The sequence below is a fragment of the Emys orbicularis genome, chromosome 12, assembly GCF_028017835.1.
Source record: "Emys orbicularis isolate rEmyOrb1 chromosome 12, rEmyOrb1.hap1, whole genome shotgun sequence".
In the NCBI taxonomy this organism is placed as follows: domain Eukaryota; kingdom Metazoa; phylum Chordata; order Testudines; family Emydidae; genus Emys; species Emys orbicularis.
Window position 1 is genome coordinate 54,182,454 of NC_088694.1, and position 24,104 is coordinate 54,206,557.

Consider the following 24,104-nt stretch of genomic DNA (forward strand, 5'->3'; position numbering starts at 1 on the left):
TTATGTACTCAGTGGCTTGGTGCGCCGGTGCCAAGATAGGGATATGGGTTCCGTCTATCGCCCCACCACAGTTTGGGAATCCCATTGCAGCAAAGCCATCCACTATGTCCTGCACGTTTCCCAGAGTCACTACCCTTGATATCACCAGGTCTCTCATTGCCCTGGCAACTTGGATCACAGCAACCCCCACAGTAGATTTGCCCAATTGATTTGCTCCAAATTGATTCCCGACTGACCGGTAGCTGTCTGGCGTTGCAAGCTTCCACAGGGCTATCGCCACTCGCTTCTCAACTGTGAGGGCTGCTCTCATCCTGGTATTCTGGCGCTTCAGGGCAGGGGAAAGCAAGTCACAAAGTTCCATGAAAGTGCCCTTATGCATGCGAAAGTTTCGCAGCCACTGGGAATCGTCCCAGACCTGCAACACGATGCGGTCCCACCAGTCTGTGCTTGTTTCCCGGGCCCAGAATCGGCGTTCCATGGCATGAACCTGCCCCAGTAACACCATGATTTCCACATTGCTGGGGCCTGTGCCTTGTGAGAGGTCCATGTCAATTTCCTCATCACTATCGTTGCCGCGCTGCAATTGCCTCCTCCTCCTCCTCAGCTGGTCCTCCTGGTTTTGCTTTGGCATGTCCAGGCTCTGCATATACTCCAGGACAATGCGCGTGGTGTTCATAGTGCTCATAATTGCCGCGGTGATCTGAGCGGGATCCATGATCCCAGTGATAGCTATGGCGTCTGGTCTGAAAAAAGGCGCGAAACTAGTATCTAAAGACCAGGGGAAGAAGGGAGGGAGGGAGGGAGGGGCGGGCGACTGACGACATGGCGTACAGGTACAGGGAATTAAAATCAAGAAAGGTGGCTGTGCATCAGGGAGAAATACAAACAACTGTCACACAGAATGCCGCCCCCCCCAGAGATTGAACTCCTAAGCCTGGGTTTAGCGGGCCGTTGATTTGACGGAGGGAGGGGGGAAGGAAATGAATACAGAACAAATCTATTTTTTACATCTTAAGACGACAGTGCAGCATGACTGATAGCCCTCGGCATTTTCTGGGTGCTTGGTAGCAATGTAACCCTACGTGAGCCAGCCATATGTCTGCCAGCACCCAGATCGCCCTCGGCCTTTTCTGGGTGCTTAGCAGACAATACTTGGCAGAAAATAGTATACTACGACTGGAAGCCATCATCGTCCAACGAGGACGGTTAAAGGCAAGGGGTTGCTGCTGTGTAGCAATATATGCTGTACAGTAGCCAGAAGGATTGGTAAAGGTGCTCAGGCTACAATAATCTACGAGCATTTCAGGCAACCTGTAAATTAGGTCCGACGAGGACGGTTACCAGTCGTAATAAACCATCTACTGCCAAAAGGCAAGGGGCTGGTGCAATGCAGCCCTACGGCTGCCAGCCCCACAGCTACCAGCATCCCGAGCGCCGATGAAGGCTACCACTCATGCTGCACCGTCTACCGCCAAAAGGCAGTAAGCTGCTGCTGCTGTTTAGCAATGCAGTCCCACGTTTGCCGGCACCCGGAAGACATATGGTGACGGTGAGCTGAGCTGAGCGGGCGCCATGCTTGCCGTGGTATGTTGTCTGCACAGGTAACCCAGGTAAAAAGGCGCGAATCTATTGTCTGCCGTTGCTGTGACGGCGGGGGAGGGACCTGACGCAATGTACCCAGAACCCCCCGCGGCACTGCTTTGCATCATTCGGGCATTGCGATCTCAACCCATAATTCCAATGGGCGCCGGAGACTCCGGGAACTGTGGGATAGGTACCCATAGGCACCCATAGTGCAATGTGCCGGAAGTCGATGCTAGCCTCGGTACTGTGGATGCGGTCCGCCGACTTCATGCACTTAGAGCATTTTATGTGGGGACACACACAGTCGGCTGCATAAAACCGGTTTCTATAAAACCGGCTTCTATAAATCCGACCTAATTTTGTAGTGTAGACAAGCCCTTAGACTCAGGAGATTGGGGCGGGGCCCAGGCCTCATTCCCATCCTCTGGCCATTCGCCGGCCTGGCAGCAAGGCGACTGGTGGGGAATGAGAGTGAGAGCAGCTGCTCCTGGGAAGGGAGATGAATTCACCTCCATGAGCAGGAGGGAACCAGCTTGTCCCCGGAGCAGTTCCAGCCCAGCTCTTTAGCAAGGCTAATGAATGACAAGCATTGCCTCAGCACGGACTTCTGTTCTTGGAAAGGGCAGCAGAGTCCTCCACGTGCCCTCTGCGAGCCTCTCCTCTCACCCGCACCACCACCCAGAGTTGTTCCCGTCACTGGCAGCCTGGGAGGCCAAGGACTGAGGGGTGATGACGACTGACCGGACAGTTCTGAGGCACATGGGCGGGGGAAGCTCGTCCTGCTGCCGGCAGCGCTGGACTCGCTCTAGAGAGAACGGGAGGATTCAGTCAGCAGGGGCTGCTGATCTGCCCCATTCACCAGGGCTGCCATCCTGTGGCTTCAGCCTCAGTGGCTGGGATGACTTGGGGAAAGGTCTCAAGCTCCCCACATCCCACTTCACTGCTGCCAGAATCCCTCTGCCCCCCCGCCCGCTAAAGCCCCCTCCCTGCCCAACCTGGGTGGGGGTGGAGGAGAATGGTCGGAGAACTTGAGCTGTGGATTGGCGGTGGAACAGATGTCAGGGGCACTGGGTGGGAGGTGTCAGGAGCTCCCCCTACAAGGAGGGGGGTTGGCACTGGAGGTCCCTAGAAAGACTCCATTCTGGGGGTCAGGAGGGGGACTCCATCCCTCAGAGGTGCGCGGGTGCTGGGTGGAAATGCTGCTGGTCCCAGGTACCCTTAATTCCCCCTGATTCCGCGGGGCCTCTGAGTCTCTGACAGGTCCTCGTTCCCTTGCACCAGGAGGACGTCACGGCCAACATAACGAACCAACTTTACATCATCCGGCACTTGCGCCAAGTGCCGGAGGCGCTGCAGGAGTTCTGCCTCCAAGGCCACCAGCAACTCCCGCTCCCTCTAAACGGGGAGTGTAGTGAGACTGAGTGGCCTCCCTCCGAGCAGGAGAGCGAGGGCACCTCTACACGCCCCTTGGAGGGCGGAGACTATATCGCCCCACCTCCCTCGCCTGTTGGACTGTTTGTTTCCCGGCCACAGGGGCCTCTGGTAGACTCTCTTGAGACTGAGTGGCCTCCCTCAGAGCAGGAGAGCGAGGGATCCCCTACATGCCCCTTGGAGGGCGGAGCCTATAGCGCCCCGCCCCCCTCGCCGTAAGGACCGGGGCGTGGGGCCGGAAATATAAAAGGCCGGCCCTGCACCACAGTTGGGGGACAGCCTGCAACAGAGGAGGACACTTGGCCTGTTCTCCAGGGGCCCCTAACCCTAACCCTAAGCCCAGGCATGGACGAGGACTGGCCTGGAGTACCCACTGCGGTTTACCCCAAGGAGCCGGAAGAGGCCTGGAGGCCACAGGTACCAAACCCCGGGGAGGCAGGAAGTAGCCCAGGGGCAGCCTGGGAGCTGCTGGCTGCAGAGCCCGGCGCGACTCAGTCGGCGTGTTGCGGCTGGATCCCCGCCGACGCAGGGGCAACCGATCCTGCCCCTGCCAGCGCCTTGGGCTGGGACGCGGGGGAGGAGGGTGGGACCGCGTCCCCCTGCCACCCCACCCCGGGTGGCTGACCCCCTACACGGTGCAAGGAGGCTGTAGCCCAGGACAGGAACTCTTTGTTGGCTGGCCACCGGGGCCCCGCCCAGGCTAGAGCCAGCCCTATCAAGTCTGTCTGTTTGCTGGCTGCCAGAGTTCCACCCAGGCCAGGGCCCGCCCTGGAAGTCTGGTTGTTTGTGGGGTGCTTGGGCCCCGCCCAGGCCTGAGCCACCCCTGATACACTGTGTTGAAGGGCTGACCACTTGATCGACCTCAGCCCAGCAGTGGCGGCTCTACCATTTTTGCCGCCCCAAGCAAAAAAAAACCCAAAAAACAACGCTCGGACTGCCAAAGCGAGCAAAAAGAAAACCAAAAAATCCCCAACCACTTGGACTGCTGCCACCCGAACTGCGGAAGCAGAAAAAACCACAACAACAACGCTCGGACTGCCGCCGCCCGAACTGCCGAAGCAGAAAAAAAACCAACAACGCTCAGACTGCCGCTGCCCGAACTGCCGAAGCAGAAAAAAAACAACAACAACGCTCGGACTGCTGCCACCCGAACTGCCGAAGTGCAAAAAACAAAAAAGTCGCCCGGCCTGTGCTGCCCCAAGAATGCGGAATGCCTCCCCAGGCATGTTCTTCCTCCTCTGGGGCCTGGAGCCGGCCCCGCAGCCTAGTTGGGACAGCTGATCGCTGAGGTGGGGCGGCTGCTCCACCCCCATGCAAGGGGGCGCTAGAGTAGGCCAGAGCGGCTGCACAGGCTGGCAGCCAATCAGAGAAGGGCCAACTGAGAGCCAATCAGGGAGGAGATTAGAGCCAGCCAATCAGGACTAAGCTAGGCCCTATATAAAGGCTGCCCAGGAGAGCAGCAGGCAGTCTGTCCCAGACCTTCATAGGAGAAAGTCTGTCTCCAGAGCAGGAGACCAGCATCTCGGAAAGAGCAGTGCTGGGCAGGCTCAAGGGAGCATACTACATCTCCGGCCCAAGACCTGCCGGACTGCGGGCCCTGATAGAAACGGCCTAGAGGGCCCGGAGGGGAAGTGGCCCAGGGACAGTTGGACAAGGGGAGAGCAGGGAGGCTGTCACTAGAGGATCCCTGGGTTGGGACCCAGGGTAGTGGGTGGGCCTGGGTCCCCCCCTCCCCTCTTGTACTGCACCTGGCCATCCGATGGCCGAGACAAATTGTAACCGGCCCTTGAGACAAGGGGCTAGACTTTGGGGGTTGCGGTTGGCCCCCGAGGCAGGTGCAAGGACTGTTGCTAACCCCGCCCCCTGGAATGGGGGGAGGATGGACTAGTGGGCACTGCTGCAGGGGCAGTGGCCTGAAGGACACAGTCAAGCGGTGAGCAACGCGCGTCCAGATGCCGACGGAGGACAAGAGACGGATGGGACGCTGCCAGCAGAGGGCGTTCCCCATGGACTGAGCTAATTCCCGGAGTGACCAGCGGGAGGCGCCATGGTGGTGAGTCCCAACCCCGTCAAAACCGCCCAGCCCTATTGTGGGCCCACTGCTACCCTGCAGACTCTGGTCCGGACCAGACTGGGCCAGCCGGAGTGGCCTCCCTCTGAGTGGGAGAGCGAGAAGGAGAGCTAGTGGAAGGGGAAATGGAGCCCCCTGGCACTCACAGAAACTCTCTCCCCTCTCTGTGGAGCAGGGTTCTTCCCTCTGCCCCCCAAATTCCTTCATATGGGGCAGGACCTCTTTCCCTTGCACCCACTCCCCTCCCCCCTTTCCTTGGTCTACCCCCCTCCCATTCCCCATGCGCCCAGGCAGAGCTCTCCCTGCCCCATATGGTGCAGAAAGGCCCTTGTGTCAGGGCCACAGCCCCACTGGAGCTCGGAAAGCTCCACTTTTGAGGAGGTGGGGGTGGGACAGAGGCTCAGGGCTAGCTTCATCTCCTGCCCTTTATTCTCCCCTTGGCCCTTCTATGGGGTCTCTAGGTGTGACAGGAAGAGGAGCCTCCTTCCCAGCTGTCTTCCAGGCCCTGGGATCTGGCACAGCCTCCCAGACGGGCGCATCCTGTAGCTGAGCCACGTCCGGGAGCAGTGGAGACAGGTCACCGCGTCCCATCCAAGCAAGCAATGCTGGCTCTCCAAGAGGCTTAGCTGGAAGACCCCAGTCCCTCATGGAGGTAAGAGCCATTTACTCCTTGGGGCGTGTGGGTCTCTTGGGGGAGAAATGGCATCCCCGATGCATAGCCTGTCTGGGAGCTTCCCCGGTCCCTGGCTCCCAGTTCTGGGACAGAGCCTTCGCCATCATCCTACCACCCTAGTTTTGTTCCTAGGAAGGGGCTCTCCAGAGACGTCCTCGAACCTGGACTCCTGAGAGCATTTCTGGCAGGAGACTCCAGCCCCTGGGGCATGAAGAGAGCATCGGGTAGTCTTGATCACCTGGCATCTCCGGTCTCCAGCTCCACTTCCCGCAGCAGTGGGGTTTCTCCAGCCCCCTCACCACACCTGTCAGCCTCTGAATGTCAGAGTCACCAGAACGAGCAAACTCCAGTTCCCGGCAGTGGGGCCTGTGTGTCCTCAGTCCCTCTGGAAACCAGGTCTGAAATGGGGAGCAAGGACCCCAGGCCACGAACAGTCGGAGTGGGCAGAGCAGGCCTGTAACAGGGTGCTTTCCCCTGGGCTGCCCAGCCTGGGGCCTAGCCAAGCTGATTCTAGACTGAGCCCTAACTGAGAGGCAAAAGGAGAGGCCAGCCCCTCCCACCTCCGCTCCCCCTGGAGCGTCGCTAAACTATCAAAAATGAATACAGTGGAGTCACATCTTACGCGGGGGTTAGGTTCTAAGGTCAGCGCATGTCAGGGTTCCTTCCCCACTCTCAGTGGGGCTTGGCTTTAGCTGCTGGGCCTGTGAGCCTAGACCAGGGGTCTCAAACTCAAATGCCCATGAGGGCCACCTGAGGACTAGTTCATTGGCCCGAGGGCAGCATCGCTGACACCCCCCCTCGCTGTCCCCGGCCCTGCCCCCAGAGGGGGCAGGAGGGGTGTGGCGGGGGCTCAGGGCGGGAGTTGAGGTGCAGGGGGCTCAGGGCAGGGAGTTGGGGTGCAGCAGGGGGTTGAGGTGCAGGCAGGAGGCTCAGGGCAGGAGGTTGGGGGGTGGGGTGCAGGAGGGAGTGTGAGGTGTGGCAGAGGGTTGGGGTTCAGACAGGGGGCTCAGGGCAGGTTAGTGTGTAGAAGGGGTGGGGGATGCAGCAGGGGGCTCAGGGCAGGGAGTTGGGGTGCAGGAAGGATGTGGGATGCGGCAGGGGGCTGAGGGCAGGAAGTTGGGGTGCAGCAGGGGGTTGAGGTGCAGGCAGGAGGCTCAGGGCAGGAAGTTGGGGGGTGGGGTGCAGGAGGGAGTGCGAGGTGTGGCAGCGGGTTGGGGGGTGGGGGGAGTTGAGGTGCAGGGGGCTCGGGACAGGGAGTTGGAGAGGTGAGGCAGGGGGTCAGGGTGCAGTAGGGGGCTCTGGGCAGGGGGTTGGGGTGTGGGGTGCAGCAGGGGGCTCAGGATAGGGAGTTGGGGTGCAGGGTGCAGGAGGGAGTGTGAGGTGTGGCAGAGGGTTGGGGTTCAGACAGGGGCTCAGGGCAGGTTAGTGTGTAGAAGGGGTGGGGGATGCAGCAGGGGGCTCAGGGCAGGGAGTTGGGGTGCAGGAAGGATGTGGGATGCAGCAGGGGGCTGAGGGCAGGAAGTTGGGGTGCAGGAAGGATGTGGGATGCGGCAAGGGGCTGAGGGCAGGACGTTGGGGTGCAACAGGGGGTTGAGGTGCAGGCAGGAGGCTCAGGGCAGGAAGTTGGGGGGTGGGGTGCAGGAGGGAGTGCGAGGTGTGGCAGCGGGTTGGGGGGTGGGGGGTGGGGTGCAGGAGGGAGTGTGAGGTGTGGCAGGGGGTGGGGTGTGGGGTGCAGGAGGGAGTGCGAGGTGTGGCAGAGGGTTGGGGTGCAGGCAGGGGGCTCATGGCAGGGGATTGGGGTGCAGGACGGCATTGGGCTCTGGCCCGGAGCCGCTTCCCTAGAGAAATAGCCCCGCAGGCCGCGTGTTTCAGACCCCTGGCCTAGACAGAGCACTCAGGTATTTCCATCAGCCTGCTCAATGGCCAATGCAGCCACCCAAAGAAGTGAAGAAGAATGGAAGTGAAAGAGTAAAGCTGGACCATCCGCTGAGCTGCTGCAATCAAGTGAGCAGAGCCGGGGAGAGAAGAGGGAGAACGTGAAGGTGGCTGGCGGCAGTAGGGAGGAGAAGCAGTTGGGGAGCCGGGAGAGGAGAAATAAATCGTTAATGACAAATGCTGCCGGCTTTCTCTTGGGTGGTGAAGGGTTGACAAGGGGTCTCTTTACTATCACGCTAAACTTTAAAATAGCTGTGTATGATGGGGGGGTGGGGGTCGATAAAGGTAAGAGGTCACTCTAGAGGCTTGAAGTCCCAGATTCTTGGGCTATTGCCTCCTTCCACCAGCTGATCTCAACCCAGCAACTCCCTCAGATGGTAGCAGTAGTGAGCTCTTGTCCTCCTTTTCTGGACGAGCCACCAGAAAAAGCACACAATACATGTGGCCAAGGCAGTAGAGGCAGTGTTGCCTGATCATATGGCTCTTGTGGGGGAACACGGCAGGTTACTCTGGACTAGGTAGGAGCCACATGTCTCCAAACCTGCAGATTCAGAGGCTCCAGAGACCTCTGTCCAGATCCCAGAGCTTCCTCAGAGTCCTAAAGAGCCAGATGGAATCTGGCCTCTCTCCCCGCACCGCAGCAGTTCAGAAAAAGTTCTGTGTAGACATGTTGTGTCCTCTCCTACCCCACTCCCCTGTTGGCGACTAATGCAGTCCCAGAGTCCAGGCTCGGTGTCAGGCATTCCTCTGGGCTGGGACAAGCAGGAGGACGTGAGCTGCAATGGATCCTCCTGTGCATGGGCTGAGTGGGCAACCTCTCTCCTGCCATCTCTGCTTTCCAGCCCACAGGCAGGAAGGAGAAGGTGATGCACTTACCCCAAAGGTGGGGGTGGGAAGAAGCCCAGTGAAGAGGCGATCAGAGTGCCATCCCATAGCATTCCTCCTAGAGTCTCTCCAACCACCACCTGGCTCCTTCCTTCCTTAGGCCGCAGCCCCTAGGCTCCACAGGGAATTTCTGAATTAACCCTCTAGAAACCTGCCTCTGGCTTCCTACAAGCTCTCCCACGGCCCTGCCACGAGAGGTAAGGAATAAGGTCCTGCCTCCCCCAACTGCTCGGGGGAATCCTCTCCGAAAATCAGTGCAGGGCTTTATGCAGCTCAACAAACAGATCCCTTTGTGTGGTGGTGTCAAGAAGCTGCACCCCCCTGGGCAGCTCTTTCTAGAGCAACATTAACTCCCCCAGGGATTTCTGCTCTAAATGCTCCAGGCCTGAGGGAAGGATTCTGTGGAAAACAGGCCTTTCCCTTGCTCCAGTCCAGGCTCTGCTGTTCTGATGCTGCAGAGGCTTGAGGGTACCTGGAGAGCATGCTGCAACGCCCGCAATCCCAGGGGGCCTCAGCCCTCGGGACATGTTCTCTTTCTCCCCCAGCACCTTGCAACGGAGGGAAGAAAGGGACACGGGAGATGGAGTCTCTCACTGCAGGATGGGTTCTCTGTAAGCCAGGAACACCAGTGTGGACGCAGGGGAATGCTGTGCTGTGGTGTATGTGCCCTGCAGGATATCACTCGTGAAAGGAAGCAACACTGCTCTTGGCAGCGGAATCTGGGCAATAAGGAAGAGGAGTTGGAAATTCTCCCTGGGGAGGGGAAATGGGGAAACCCGGGGGGACGATGCGTATGACTGGAATGTTCCTGTCGCTGGTTACAGCCCATTGAGGTAGGGGAGAGAGGGTACAAAAAGTGGTGAGCAGGGAGGCGGTTCTCAAGCTGTGGGTCAGGACCCCAAAGTGAGTTGCAACCCCATTTTAATGGGGTCACGGGGGCTGGCTTAGACTTGCTGGGGCCTGGGGCCAAAGTTAAAGCCCAAGCCCCACTGACTGAGGCCGAAGCCAAAGCCTGAGGGCCGAAGCCCTAGGCAGTCAAGCTCAGGTTGCAAGCCCCTTGTCTGGGGCTGAAGCCCTTGGGCTTCGATTTTCGCCTCCCCACGCAGGGTGGGGGGACTCGAGCTTTGGCTTTCCCCCCGCACCTGGGGTTCGAGAGGGCTCAGGCTTCGGTCCCCTCTCCTGGGCTTGTGTAGTAATTTTTGTTGTCAGAAGGGGGTCGGAGTGCAGTGAAGTTTGAGAACCCCTGCATTAGACACATCATTACCTGGTTTACGTTATTGAGAACCCCAGGACCTCGAATGGACAGGGATCAATCTGCTAACTAACACAGCCCAGCAGATGAACCGGTGGGGGGCTGGCACAGTTCACTGAATCCAAACCAGAGAGCAGGAAATGTTTCTCCTTTTGCACCTGTCTGTGACTTGTGGGAAGAAATTAGGTTAGCCCGGGGAACTTCCTATTGGGAGACAGACGGGGGAGGTCTCACGTAGCCAGGAGTAAATCGTCCTTGGAGATTTTGAAAAATTATAGATACTTTTCTAATACAAAGTTTTGTACCCAACTAGGGGTGACTCTATTGTGGGCCTCCTTGTGGTGGATAATGATGAACTGATCACTGGACTGGATGGCCGTGGTTGCTCTGGGGCCAGTGATCATGACTTGACTACTCTATAAGGAGGTTTTGGAACAAATTGATAAATTAAACAGCACTAAGTCACCGGAACTAGATAGTATCCACCCAAGAGTTCTGAAGAGACTCAAATGTGAAATTGCCGTACTAAGTAACTGTGGTATGTAACCTGTCCTTTAAATCAGCTTCCATACCAGATGCCTGGAGGAGAGCTAATATGACACCAATGCATAAAAAACGCTCCAGAGACGCTCCCCGCAATTACAGGCCACTAATGCTTACTTCAGTACCAGGCAAATTGGGTGAAATTATAATAAAGAGCACAATTATTAGACACAGAGATAAACACAATCTGTTGGGGAAGAGAGAACGTGGTTTCAGTAAAGGGAAATCATGCCTCACAAATCTACTAGAATTCTTTGAGGGAGTCTACAAGCATGTGGATAAAGGTGATCCCGTGGATATAGTGTACTTAGATTTTCAGAAAACCTTTGACAAGGTCCCACCCCAAAGGCTCTGAAGCAAAATGGGATAAGATGGAAGGTCCTCTCTGGGCTAGGTAACTGGTTCAACGGCAAGAAAGAAAGGGTCTAAGTGGTCAGTTTTCAGAATGGAGAGAGGTAAATAGTGGTGTCCCCCTGGGGTCTGTACTGGGACCGTTCTGTTCAACATACTCCTAAGTGATCTGGAAAAAGGGGTAAACAGTGAGGTGGCAACATTTGCAGCTGATACAAACCAACTCAAGTTAGTTAAGTCCAAAAGAGAGTGCAAAGTGTGACAAAGGGATCTCACCAAACTGAGTGCCTGGGCAACAAAAAGGCAGATGAAATTCAACGTTGATAAATGCAAAGTAATGCACATTGGAAAACATGATCCCAACTCTACATCTAAAATGACGGGGTCTAAATTAGCTCTTACAACCTAAGAAAGATCTTGGAGTCATTGTGGATAGTTCTCTGAAAACGTCCACTCAATGTGCATCGGCAGTCAAAAAAGCGAACAAAATGTTGGGAAGTCATTAGGAAAGGGATAGATAGCAAGACAGAAATGTAATATTGCCTCTCTAGAAATCCATGGTATGCCCACAGCTTGAATACTGGAGCTGGTCCCCCATCTCAAAAAGAATTGGAATTGGAATTGGAAAAGGTACAGAAAAGGGCAACCAAAATGATTAGGGGTATGGAACAGCTTCCATATGAGGTGACATTTCTCCGTCTGCAAATGTAGGAACCGTTTTAAAATCGAGATCCAATCAATTACAACACCTCAGGGAAGATTCTAGGCATCAATGATCTGATCATTGGGTTGATGGCGGTAAACAGATTCCCATAAGGCTCCCTCCCTCCCTCTTCCCAAGAGCCACCCTCATCCGCTCTCCCCTTTCTGCTCCTGCATCCTCTGCAAACTTTCGAAGACGGATGCCTCGTGATGGCCTTCGCTCATGGGGATGTTGCCTAGTGGTCAGGGTTTTGGCCCTTTGGGGGGGAAGGGCGCGGCAGATGGTGGGGGAGCCCAGGGCTATTGTCCAAAGTTTGCAGTTTATCACAGGAAGCTCTGAAGGGTGCTTGGCACCTCTTCGCGGCCGGGCGTGGCATGGCAGCTCTCTCCTTCTTGGGGTGGCAGCTGCCTCTGTAACGCTGACAGATCTCGGTCGGCGACTCGACGGTGGCCGGGATCGAACCGGAGACCTCTGGAGCTTAGTGCATGAGCCTCTACAGCATGAGCTAAAAGCCACCTGGCTGTTAGCTATGGCTGTAGAGAAGACTCGTTTTATCTCTCCCGCTAAGTGGTCCTGGTGCCACTAGCTGGGACACACCACCACACCCAGAAGGTGTGTGGTTACATACTTCCCCTAGCTGAGGAAGCGCGTCCTGAGTTCCCAGTTGTAATCCCGGACGACCCCTGTAACGATGCGGCCTCTGGCGGGACCCTACCGAGAGTATCAATTCCGGACCAATTGCTTGGAGCAGGGCAGTCACAGCCGAAGGCTGGGTGTCCTTTACTATTAAAGCCTGCCACACCAGCCATGCAGAGAGGACTTTGGTTTTACCCCACTGGCTAATCGGACATCATGCAAGCAATTCCTTCAGAGATTCCAGTTCCCTTGTATCACCACCAGCACCACTCCTTATGGGGATGAACGGTTATGAAAACCAAGACCCCAGTAAAAGAAAAAAGGTTCTCTCAAAGGACCCCAAAGGACCAAGCCCCACATCCAGGTCAATAGACAAGTCAGATCTTACCCACAAATCACACTGTTGCCAATCCTTTAGCATCTAAAATCTAAAGGTTTATTCATAAAAAGAAAGAAATAGAGAGGAGAGTTAAAATTGTGAAAGGAATCAATTCCATACAGAAATGGCAACGTTCTTGGTTCAGGCTTGTAGCAGTGATGGAATAAACTGCAGGCACAAATCAAGTCTCTGGAGAACATCTAGAGATTTGGATGGGTCATTCAGTCCATTGTCAGAGCTTCAGTTTGTAGCCAAGTTCCTCCCCAATGGAGGGGTTTCCAGGGCCTTTCCTATCCTCTGCCGTGGGGAAGGACCCCTTTGTTCTTACTGTGGAAAAGCACAGCAGCAAGGTGGAGTTTGGAGTCACATGGGCAAGTCACATGTCCATGCCTGAGTCCGTTCTTTACAGGTAGAGCAGCCATTGCTCACATGCTACCTTGAACGTTCCCAGGAAGGCTTCTCATACGTGGACTGGAGTCTCCCAAGCTCCATTGTGAGTTAAGTGATTCTTGACTGGGCACTTCATCAGAAAATTCCTTTCTCAAGAAACTGACCAAATGCTTCACGAATGCTACTTAGAACCAAACACATTGCGATACAAGTGCATAGCCAATACTCATAACTTCAAATACAAAAGTGATACACACGTACAGACAGCATCATCATACCCAGCAAATTACAACCTTTCCATAGACACCTCACATGACCTCCTTCGTACAAGATTTGGTGCAACTCTAGGACCTTGGCTGCAGCAAGGATCGATACGGTCACAGTTCATGTCAATAAAGTCACAACCCCTCACTTAGAACACCGAGAGACCCCGGTCGTCAGCGGGCAGGATCGAACCTGGGGGCTTAGTGCATGAGCCTCTCCAGCAGGAGCTAAAAGCCAACTGGCTATTAGCTAAGGCTATGGAGCTGACTCCTTTAATTCTCTCTCTAGGTGGTCTCAGCGCCACTAGCTGGGACAGAACACCACACCCTGGTGCAACAGGAGCAGGTCCTCCCTTCCCTCGGGGCCAGGGACCTTCAGGTAGTTGCTGAGGGAGAGATCCTGCTTCCTTCAGTGCTTCTCTCCCGGGTACCAGCAGGGCTGGACGGCCTTTTCTCCCTGTGCTGTGGGGAGCAGGTCCTGGGGACTAAGCGTCTGAAGACGCTCTCAAGGACTCATTTTTAAACATAGTTTTGATCAGTGAATTGGGAGATAACGTAGAATCACTGCTGCTAAGATTGGCGGGTGACAAAATACTGCCGAGTGGTAACGACTGATGAGGAGAGCGGGACGGCGAGTTATATTCCCTGCTGGAGCCCAGGGGCCCGGCTCCACCAATATTTGGGGCCGGGTCTCCCCCCCGGCCTCACCTGCCGCCCCCACGCGCCTTCCCCTTGCTGCCCCCACGCACCTCCCCGGGGCCCCGGAGCAGAGCATCTCTGCTTCTCCTGTGCAGATCCATGCTGCCTACCTGGATCAACTGCCGCCTCAGGGTCCTAGTGCCCCCTTTCTCCCTGAGCCTGCCCCCTTCAGACCCTTCCCTTTTTCGGCAGGACCTTCCACCAGCACAGCCCTTCACCCCCCCGCCCGCAGTCACCGCTCCTGCCCCACACTAAAATCTAAAGGTTTATTCATAAAGAGAAAAAGATATAGATGAGAACTAGAATTGGCTTCTGCGTACAGACAGTGGCTCTCGTCTTCCACAATGTGGACTCTGCTCTAACCACTAGACCCCACTCCCCTCCCAAGGCTGGAGATAGAACCCAGGAGTCCTGACTCTCAGGCCCCGCTGCTCTAACCACCACTCCCCTCCCAAGGCTAGGGATAGAACCCAGGAGTCTGGGCTCTCAGCCCCAGCCCCGCCCCCCGCTCTAACCGCTAGACCCCACTCCCCTCCCAAGGCTGGGGATAGAACCCAGGAGTCCTGACTCCCAGGCCCCCCTGATCTAACCACCACTCCCCTCCCAAGGCCAGGGATAGAACCCAGGAGTCTGGGCTCTCAGCCCCAGCCCCGCCCCCCGCTCTAACCGCTAGACCCCACTCCCCTCCCAAGGCCAGGGATAGAACCCAGGAGTCCTGACTCCTAAGCCCCTAACTCCTGCTCCAGCTGGGGAGGGAGGGGGGGCTATAAATTCTGATAGCTCAATTCACACCCCCTGGCACTGAAGGACCCCACTGAGCTGAGGCTGGGGGGCCGCAGGGGTGGGCTGGCTCAGCTGAGTGGAACAGCCCCTGGGGCCCTAATAGGGACCAGAACCGGGTTACATTGCAGCTCCCGTGGGCCCAGCAATTGCCAGCCGCTACGGAGCCCCTACAACGGTGGCAGAAATAGAACACCCTGGCAATGACTGACAACGGCCTCCGCCCATCACAGCGTGGCAGGCGGGACTGGTAGCCTAGGAAACGCTTTCATTGATAAAAGCTCCCCTCTTCCCCACCCCCCCTCACAGGAGGGAAGCCAGCTGTTTATCCTGCTGCCAGATGTTTCAGGGGGTTTTCCACTGCGAGGGGAGGGGGGAGCACAGGCAGAATGAATGTGTGTGAATCTGAGGTGCACGCAATCGGGTCCGTCCACAGCCAAACACGAGTCCTGACGGTATCAGAACTGGTGTTTCACCCGCGCCCCAGATTCCCGCGTGTGTGTTTTTCACCGAGATCAGGGCCCCCGTCATGCTGGGCAAACCTCCCCCGCCCTCCTCAAGTGAAATCAGTGCCCGCCGCGTGCCCCGTACTGCATGGACCCGACTTGCCCTTCCCTGACTGAGACTGGGACCCCCGTCATGCCAGACACTGCATGGACCCCCCCAGCCAAAACCAGATCCCCCACTGCTCCAGGTGCCGCACAGACCCCCCCTCCCCGACCAAGATTAGGGCCTGCCATTGTTCCAGATGCTGGGCAGACACACAGTGAGAGACAGTCCCTGCCCCGCAGAGCTGACAGTCTAAACAGACAAAGGAGAGTTCTCCCCATTTTATAGATGGGGAAACTGAGGCCCAGATGCAGCATCTGAGGCGGAGCTGAGAACAAAACCAAGATCTCCTGGGTCCCAATCCAGTGCCTCACTACTTGGCCCAGTCCCCACTGCTTCTGTTGACAGGCCAGGGTCATTCCCCTTCCACCTCTCTCTGCCAGTGATAAAGCGTCCGTCACCTCTGCCCCATCCCTGCGTTCGATCTGGCTGTGTGCAGAAGACTGAGTAAACTAAACCCTGGTTCTTTCCTTCCGCCCCTCGGAACATTTCCCCCTCTACTAAAAAGGACAGCAATTCACTCCAGACCCTTCAAAAACATTTTTAAAAGAAGTTTCAAGGGCCTCCAAATGAAATGAAAAGTAGTTTCAAGTGCTCCACTGTCCTCCAACTTAAAAGTAGTTGTAAGTGTCCCCCCCCAATTCCTTTGCCAAATGTTTGCCATTTTATAACCACATTTCCCTATATTTTTTAAAAACTCTCCAGTCTCGGTATCTTTACAGTCGCTCCTAGAAGCACTAAAGAAGGATCAACAGCCCACAGCGCCAGGCGCTGTACAAACCAGGGCCAAGACGACAAACCTTGCCTCTGAGAGCTGAGCAAGAGCTCTGAGCTCCTGCGAAACCACGTTGTAGCCACTTGGCTGGTGGGTCCGGCTCACGGAGGGTTGCCAGATTTCGGAAGAGGAATTCCCCCAGCTCAGACTGGCAGGGACCCTGGGGCAGACTTCACCTCCCTCTGCAGCGTGGATCACCTGGGCACATCTCAGCTAATCCGTTCCCTGGCACCGCGAGGGCCTCAGGCATTGGGGCCCCCTCAGTTTTGCCTGTTCTCTGCCTGATCCCACTCAACACAGAGGGAACTGGGTGAAACTGACCGGCCTGCGCTCTCCAGGTCAGACCAGATGATCTCAGGGTCTCTCTGGATCTACCAAACAAACTGGGGGAGCTGGCAACACACAGCACAAAGGGGACAGGCTGGAAACACTGATGCCAGGTCATCAGCAGGGCTGAGGCAGCAGGAAAGGACTAAGCAGAGAGTGCACAAGCACAGGGCTCTCGCATGGAGTGGGAAAGCACATAGGGCCTAGGAGGCTGGGGTATGCCCCATGGGATAGGCACACAGGGCTGCAGCATGGCATAGTGGGGTGGGCACAGCACGGGGGGCAGCAGGGTGGAACACAGCGCATGGGATTGGGGCAGCAGAGCTATTGCACGGGGGGCTGGGGCAGTTGGGGGATAGTGCACAGGGAGGGCAGGAGCACGGATGTCACTGCACAGGGAGGATGAGGAAAGGGGGCTATAGCACAGGGGTGTTGCAGCAGGGAGCAGGGGAGGTTCATGCAATGGGGCTGGAGCTGCAATAGGAAACACGGGTCATGCAATGGGGCCGGGCTGTTGCAGTGGGGAGAAGGGGTTCCAGTGGGGCAAAGGAGAGTCATGCACTGGGGCCAGGTGTTGCAATGGGGGGAGGGGAGTCATGCAATGGGGCCGGGGTGTTGCAGAAGGAGCTGGGGTTGCAGTGGGACAAGAGGGGAAGTCATGCCATGGGGCCAGGGGCTGCAGTGGGGGGAGGGGAGTCATGCCATGGGGCCGGGGGTTGCAGTGGGGACCAGGGGTTGCAGTGGGTGGAGGGGGAGTCATGCAGTGGGAAGCAGTGGGGGTTGCAGAGGGGGGAGGGGGAGTCATGCCATGGGGCGGGGGGTTGCACTGGGGGAAGGGAGAGTCATGCAATGGGGCTGGGGCCTGCAATGGGAAGCAGGTGGTTGCAGAGGAGCGAGGGGGAGTCATGCCATGGGGCGGGGGGTTGCAATGTTGGGAGGGGGAGTCATCCCATGGGGCGGGGGGTTGCAGTGGGGACCAGGGGTTGCAGTGGGGTGAGGGGGAGTCATGCAGTGGGAAGCAGGGGGAGTTGCAGAGGGGGGAGGGGGAGTCATGCCATGGGGCCGGTGGTTGCAATGGGGGGAGAGGGAGTCATGCCATGGGGCGGGGGGTTGCAATGGGGCCAGTCCCCCCCGCGCACCTGGAGGTGAAGACCTTGGAGCAGCTGACGGAGGGGCTCAGGTCGCACATGGCCCGGTCCCCGGGGTCCCGCTCCCGCGAGCTCTCCGCGTGCAGCGCATACAGAGAGAGCCGCAGCGCCCGCTCCCAGCCCGGCGCCGCCATCGCCTGCTGCCACCGCGCGCCGGGCACGGGCTCGCCCCCATTGGCGCGCGCACCTGCCAATCAGCCAACGGCTCCGGCCCATTGGCTGCCCCTTCAGGAGGTAGGACGGGGAAGCAAGGGATTCTGGGACGTGTAGTTTTATGTACCCAGTGGAGGAGACGGGAGAGCTATGGCGCTTGCGGGGGGTCTAGTGGTTGGCCCAGAGCCCTGGGGTAGCAGGGGGCTCCGGGGGCTATTTAAAGTGCCGGGGCTCCAGCTACCTCTGCTGCCTCGGTCCTCTAAATAGCCGCGAGAGCCCCGCAGCTTCCCCAGGGCTCCGGCACCTATTTAAAGGGCCAGGGTGGTAGAAGCAGGGGGGGCCCTGCCCTGCCTGGAGCCAGCCCCTGCTGCACCCCCTGCCCTGCCCGTACCAGCCTGCAGCCAGCCCCACACCCCCTGCCCTGCCTCCAGCCCCGCACCCCCTGCCCTGCCCGCACCAGCCCCTGCCTGCAGCCAGCCCCGCACCCCCTGCCCCCACCAGCCCCTGCCTGCAGCCAGCCCCGAACCCCCTACCCTACCTGCAGCCAGCCCCTGCTGCACCCCCTGCCCTGCCTCCAGCCCCGCACCCCCTGCCCTGCCTGGAGCCAGCCCCTGCTGCACCCCCTGCCCTGCCCCCACCAGCCCCTGCCTGCAGCCAGCCCCTGCTGCACCCCCTGCCCTGCCCGCACCAGCCTGCAGCCAGCCCCACACCCCCTGCCCCCATCAGCCCCTGTCTCCAGCCAGCCCCTGCCTGCCTCCAGCCCCGCACCCCCTGCCCTGCCCACACCAGCCCCTGCCTGCAGCCAGCCCCGAACCCCCTGCCCTGCCTCCAGCCCCGCACCCCCTGCCCCCACCAGCCCCTGCCTGCAGCCAGCCCCTGCCTGCAGCCAGCCCCGAACCCCCTACCCTACCTGCAGCCAGCCCCTGCTGCACCCCCTGCCCTGCCTCCAGTCCCGCACCCCCTGCCCTGCCCGCACCAGCCCCTGCCCTGCCTCCAGCCCCACACCCCCTGCTCCCACCAGCCCCTGTCTCCAGCCAGCCCCTGCCCTGCCTCCAGCCCCGCACCCCCTGCCCCCACCAGCCCCTGTCTCCAGCCAGCCCCTGCCTGGAGCCAGCCCCTGCTGCACCCCCTGCCCTGCCCGTACCAGCCTGCAGCCAGCCCCACACCCCCTGCCCCCATCAGCCCCTGTCTCCAGCCAGCCCCTGCCTGCAGCCAGCCCCACACCCCCTGCTCCCACCAGCCCCTGTCTCCAGCCAGCCCCTGCCTGGAGCCAGCCCCTGCTGCACCCCCTGCCCTGCCCGTACCAGCCTGCAGCCAGCCCCACACCCCCTACCCCCATCAGCCCCTGTCTCCAGCCAGCCCCTGCCTGCAGCCAACCCCGCACCCCCTGCCCCCACCAGCCCCTGTCTCCAGCCGGCCCCTGCCTGCACCCCCTGCCTGCACCCCCTGCCCTGCCTCCAGCCCCGCACCCCCTGCCCTGCCCGCATCAGCCCCTGCCTGCAGCCAGCCCCGAACCCCCTGCCCCCACCAGCCCCTGTCTCCAGCCAGCCCCTGCCTGCAGCCAGCCCCTGCTGCACCCCCTGCCCTGCCCGCACCAGCCCCTGCCTGCAGCCAGCCCCACACCCCCTGCTCCCACCAGCCCCTGTCTCCAGTCAGCCCCTGCCCTGCCCCTGCCCTGCCTCCAGCAAGGAATATATGTAATATATCATTTTGATTTTATTTATATAGTTATGGAAAGTAAATAATACATGGAAGAAATGAAAGGGTTTTTTTTACGTCTTTTTTTTTAGTCATCCCTGTCGGGACCCCGCCTAAAATGTTCAAATTGGGCCCCGCACTTCCTAAAACCAGCCCTGCATACAGTAATGGCAAAGTTCTCGGTCCAGGCTTGTAGCAGTGATAGAATAAACTGCAGGTTCAAATCAAGTCTCTGGAGTACATCCACAGCTGGGATGGGTCATTCAGTCCTTTGTATAGAGCTTCCTTTTTTAGCAAAGTCCCTCCAGAGGTATGAAGCAGGATTGAAGACAAGATGGAGACAAGGCATCAGCCTTTTATAGTCTCTTGCCGTGTGGTCTTTGCTTTCTTTGTCCCAAGGACACTCTATCCAGCATGTGGCATAGAAAACCCTTAGAGTTCTGTCCATAGGCAGGTCCCTGCATGCCTTGCTGAGTCACAAGGTGTATCTACCTTCTCTCAATGGGTCAATTGTATAGCTCATGGTCCTTAGTGGGCCATCAAGCAGGCTAGGCAGAACTAACACCAACTTGTCTGGGGTGTTCCCCGGAAGCATAGCACAAGTTTGAAATACAGACAGTATAGAGCCAATATTCATAACGTCAACTACAAAACTGATACACATATACAGATAGCATAATTATAATCAGCCAATCAGAACCTCTCCATAGACCCCTTCCACGACAACCTTTATACAATATTGGCTGCAAATATATAACAGTGGTCGCAACGGTGATCTATACAGTTACAGATTATGTCAATAGCGTCACAGGAGGTGACACGGCATCAGTGAGACTGATATTGGAATACTGCATCCAGTTTTGGTGTCCACCTTTGAAAAAGATGTTGTGAAATTGGAGCTGGGGCAGCAAAGAGCCACCCAATGTTCTGAGGGCTGGAGAAAAATGCCTTCTAGTGAGCGATTGAAAGAGCTCAACCTCTTTAGCTTATCAAAAGAAGATCGAAAGGTGACTTCATTGAAGTGTTGAAGTGCCTTAATGGAGAGAAAAGATTGGGTATTAAAGGGCTCTTTAATCGAGCAGAGAAAGGCAGAACAAGACCCAGTGGCTGGAAGGTGAAAAGAGACAAATTCATATGACAAATAAAGCACAAATATTCAACAGCGAGAATGATTCACCACAGGAACAAGCTACCAAGGAAAGTGGTGGATTCTCCATCTCTTGATGTCATTTCATGAAGACTAGATGCCTTTCTGGAATGTGTTTGCCCCCAAAGTAGCTATTGTGTCATACAGGAGGCCTGTGACATGCCGGGGGTCAGATTAGATGCTCTCATGGTCTCTTGTGGCCATCAAGTCTACTAATTTCTGAAAAACTGAGTGTAGCATTGGGAGCAGCGTCTGAGGTTTTACCGTCTAGTCGGCTTGCTTCCTAAAATGAACACTCCTTGAGTGGGGTGATCCACAGGGAGTAGCTCAAACCTCCAAAGTGCCTGGCCAGGGGCAGGACATTAGCACAGCAAGGGAGGGGCGTGGCAGTGACATCACAAAGGCCTTTTGCAGGACCTCAGACTATTGGTCAAAGGTGGTGACCTCACAGAGAGATGCTGACATCAGCCAGGCAGGACAGAGGCGAGTGGCCCGGGAAACCTCAGAGACTCCTGTGGCTTTGCTTCAGCAAGTCTCTGTCTCGAGGTCTCTCTTTGAGGACTGAGAGAACATTCGGGTTCACGTACGTGAGCGGCAGGAGGAACCTCTGTCGAGTTTTCTCCTTCCCTTTCCGTGACTGTACTAGAAAACAGACGTCCCTGTTTAGAAGGTAAGAGCCTCCTCCAGGTTGGAAACCTCTTCAGTCTGATCCATCGGGTGACAGTTGAATTCTAGGCATGGAAAACACCAGCTTAAGGAGGCAGAATTTGATTCCGCACCTGGGATTTTGTCCCTTAGAATCACTGGGGACATTGGGGTTTGTCCTTTTGGTTTCACCTTTTCCTCCATCCCTCCCTCCTTTCTTTTCTTCTCTTGCTTCTTTTGTCCTTCCCCTGTTCCCCTCCCAACACCAGGGGGTGTGTGTTTGTGTGTCGCAGGGGAGCGCTCTGCAGCTCCCACTGGGGGAGGTCCACCCAAAAATGTGGGGCTGAAGTAGTGCCCCGGCACTGATCCCCACCAGTAGCGTAGCTAGGGGGGGTGCACGGGAAGCAGCCACTTCCCCTCAGCACATTTTCCAAAAGCGGCGCCTTAGTTAGGGGTTACCATGGCGCCAGCAGGAGGGGCCCACACTCCGCTCTGAAGCTTGGCCTGCCTGGCTGGCGCTGACCTCCTGCACGCAAAGGGGGGGCGGCACGGCCAGAGGAGCCATGGGGGGGGCGGCACAGCCGGAGGAGCCATGGGGGGGTCGCGGGGGCGGAACGGCACGGCCGGAGGAGCCATGGGGGGCAGGGCCGGCTCTAACTTTTTTGCTGCCCCAAGCAGCAAAAAAAAGCGCCGGCCCCCGAGCCCCCCCGGCCGAGCGCCGCACCGCTGGAACCCACCCCGAGCGCCGCGCCCCGCGCCGCCCCCCCGCCGAGCGCCGCACCGCAGGACCCCCCCCCGGGCGCCGCGGCCCGCACCGCCCCCCCGCCGAGCGCCGCACCGCTGGAACCCCCCCCGAACGCCGCGCCCTGCGGCGCCCCCCCGCCGAGCGCCGCGCCGCGCAGCCGGACCCCCCCACCAAGCGCCGCAGCCCGTGCCGCCCCCCCCGCCGAGCGCCGCGGCGCCGGAGCGCCCCCGCCCCCCCGCGGAATGCCGTGCCGCGCCGCGCTGCCCCCCGCCACCCCATGTTTGGCCGCCCCTTACCAGGTGCCGCCCCAAGCATGTGCTTGGTTGCCTGGTGCCTGGAGCCGGCCCTGATGGGGGGCCGCGGGGGCGGCACGGCATGGCCGGAGGAGCCATGGGGGGGGGGGCGGCACAGCCGGAGGAGGCATGGGGGTCGCGGGGGCGGAACGGCACGGCTGGAGGAGCCATGGGGGGGGGGGGCGCGGTGCGGCACGGCTGGAGGAGCCAGCCAAGGGGGGGGCGCGGAGTGGCCGCAGGAGGAGCCAAGGGGGGCGTGGCCAGAGGAGGAGCCAAGGGGGGGCGCCTTTTTAATGTTTGCTCCCCCTGCTCTTAGAACCTGGCTATGCCACTGATCCCCACCAGTGACCTGGGCCATCCTTTGGGCTCTCTGGTGAGAACCCTCAGCCTCCCGTCCTCAGCCTCTACCCTTACTGGCTGAGCAGGGGGTTATTGACAGGGAGGAGACTCAGGTCCTTGTTCTCTTTTAAGACCAAGTAAATAAGTCATAAGCAGTTCTAGGTTTGATGAATTTTGCTGCTTCTCTGCATTAATTGTCTCTGAGCAGCTCATGATTCTCTCTAACATTGCAGTTCTCCTCAAATACTTGATGAATAATTACTGAGCACTGTTGTTGGTCTGGAACTCATCTGAGAGCCCGTTATTCAGGTCATTCAATGTATGAAATTCAAGATCCGATGGTTAGTTTGAAAATCAGGGCTCTTGGGTCCTAGTCCCAACTCTGCCACTGACTGGCTGTGTGACCTAAGACAAGTCAATTCTCCTTTCTCAGCCTTAGCTTCTCCCTCTTTCAGGTAGGGATAATAATGATCCGCTCCTACCTACCTCACAGTGGGTGGAGGATGGGGATCCATTGGAGAGTGTCACTAGGAGGAGTGCATAATATGAGGTGTCCTAGCATGTTTACTCAGATCAGATTGTGAAATAGTTGAAATAGTCTATTTTAGTTGTATTTTTTTATTTTGAAATTGATAAGAGCAGCAACTACTTAGCTCAGACTGAGGCATCTTATCTCATTTTCGAGATCTAAGTGTCTCCTCTTGGTGTCCGACGAGACAATTTAACACACTGTGAATAACAGGAGATGCTTTTGTTTTGCAACAAAATATTTTTGCAAAGAACTTTCATCCCACTTGTTAGGAATTCAAGAAACAAACTGGTTTAGTCTGAATGGGATTTTCTGACAGAAACGGTTTCAATGAAATTTCCCCACCACCTCGATTCCTGGGCTCTATCCTTGCCCAGGGGTGAAAGGAACTTAAAGGATTTACCGTTACGCCGGAGTCCTGAGCGGGGGTGTGGCCTCAACCGGAAGAGGCGGGGCCTTTCAAGATTTAAAAGCCCTGGGGCTCCAGCTGTGGCTGGGAGCCCCAGGGCCTTTAAATCACCCCGGAGCTGCCAGCTGCAGAGGCGGCTGGGAGCCCCGGTGCTCAGGGGAGAATTAAAGGGCCCGGGGCTCCGGCCTCCGCGGAGCTCTGGGCCCTTTAAATCACCGCGGGAGCCCAGCTGCCGGAGCTCCGGCAGCGCTTTAAAGGGCCCGGGGTTCACCGCAGTGGCAGAAGCTCCGGCCCTTTAAATCACCGCGGGAGCCCGGCTGCCGGAGCTCCGGACCCTTTAAATCCCCGCCCAAGCCTGGCTGCCGGAGCTCCGGCGGCGCTTTAAAGGGCCCGGGGCTCCCTGCAGCAGCAGGAGCTCCGGCCATTTCAATCCCCATCTGAGCCCGGCTGCCGGAGCTCCGGCGGCGCTTTAAAGGGCCCGGGGCTCCCCGCAGCGGCCAAAGCTCCGGGCCCTTTAAATCCCCATCCGAGCCCGGCTGCCGGAGCTCCGCCGGCGCTTTAAAGGGCCCGGGGCTCCCCGCAGCGGCCAAAGCTCCGGGCCCTTTAAATCCCCGTCCGATCCCGGCTGCCGGAGCTCCGGCGGCGCTTTAAAGGGCCCGGGGCTCCCCGCAGCGGCCAAAGCTCCGGGCCCTTTAAATCCCCGTCCGATCCC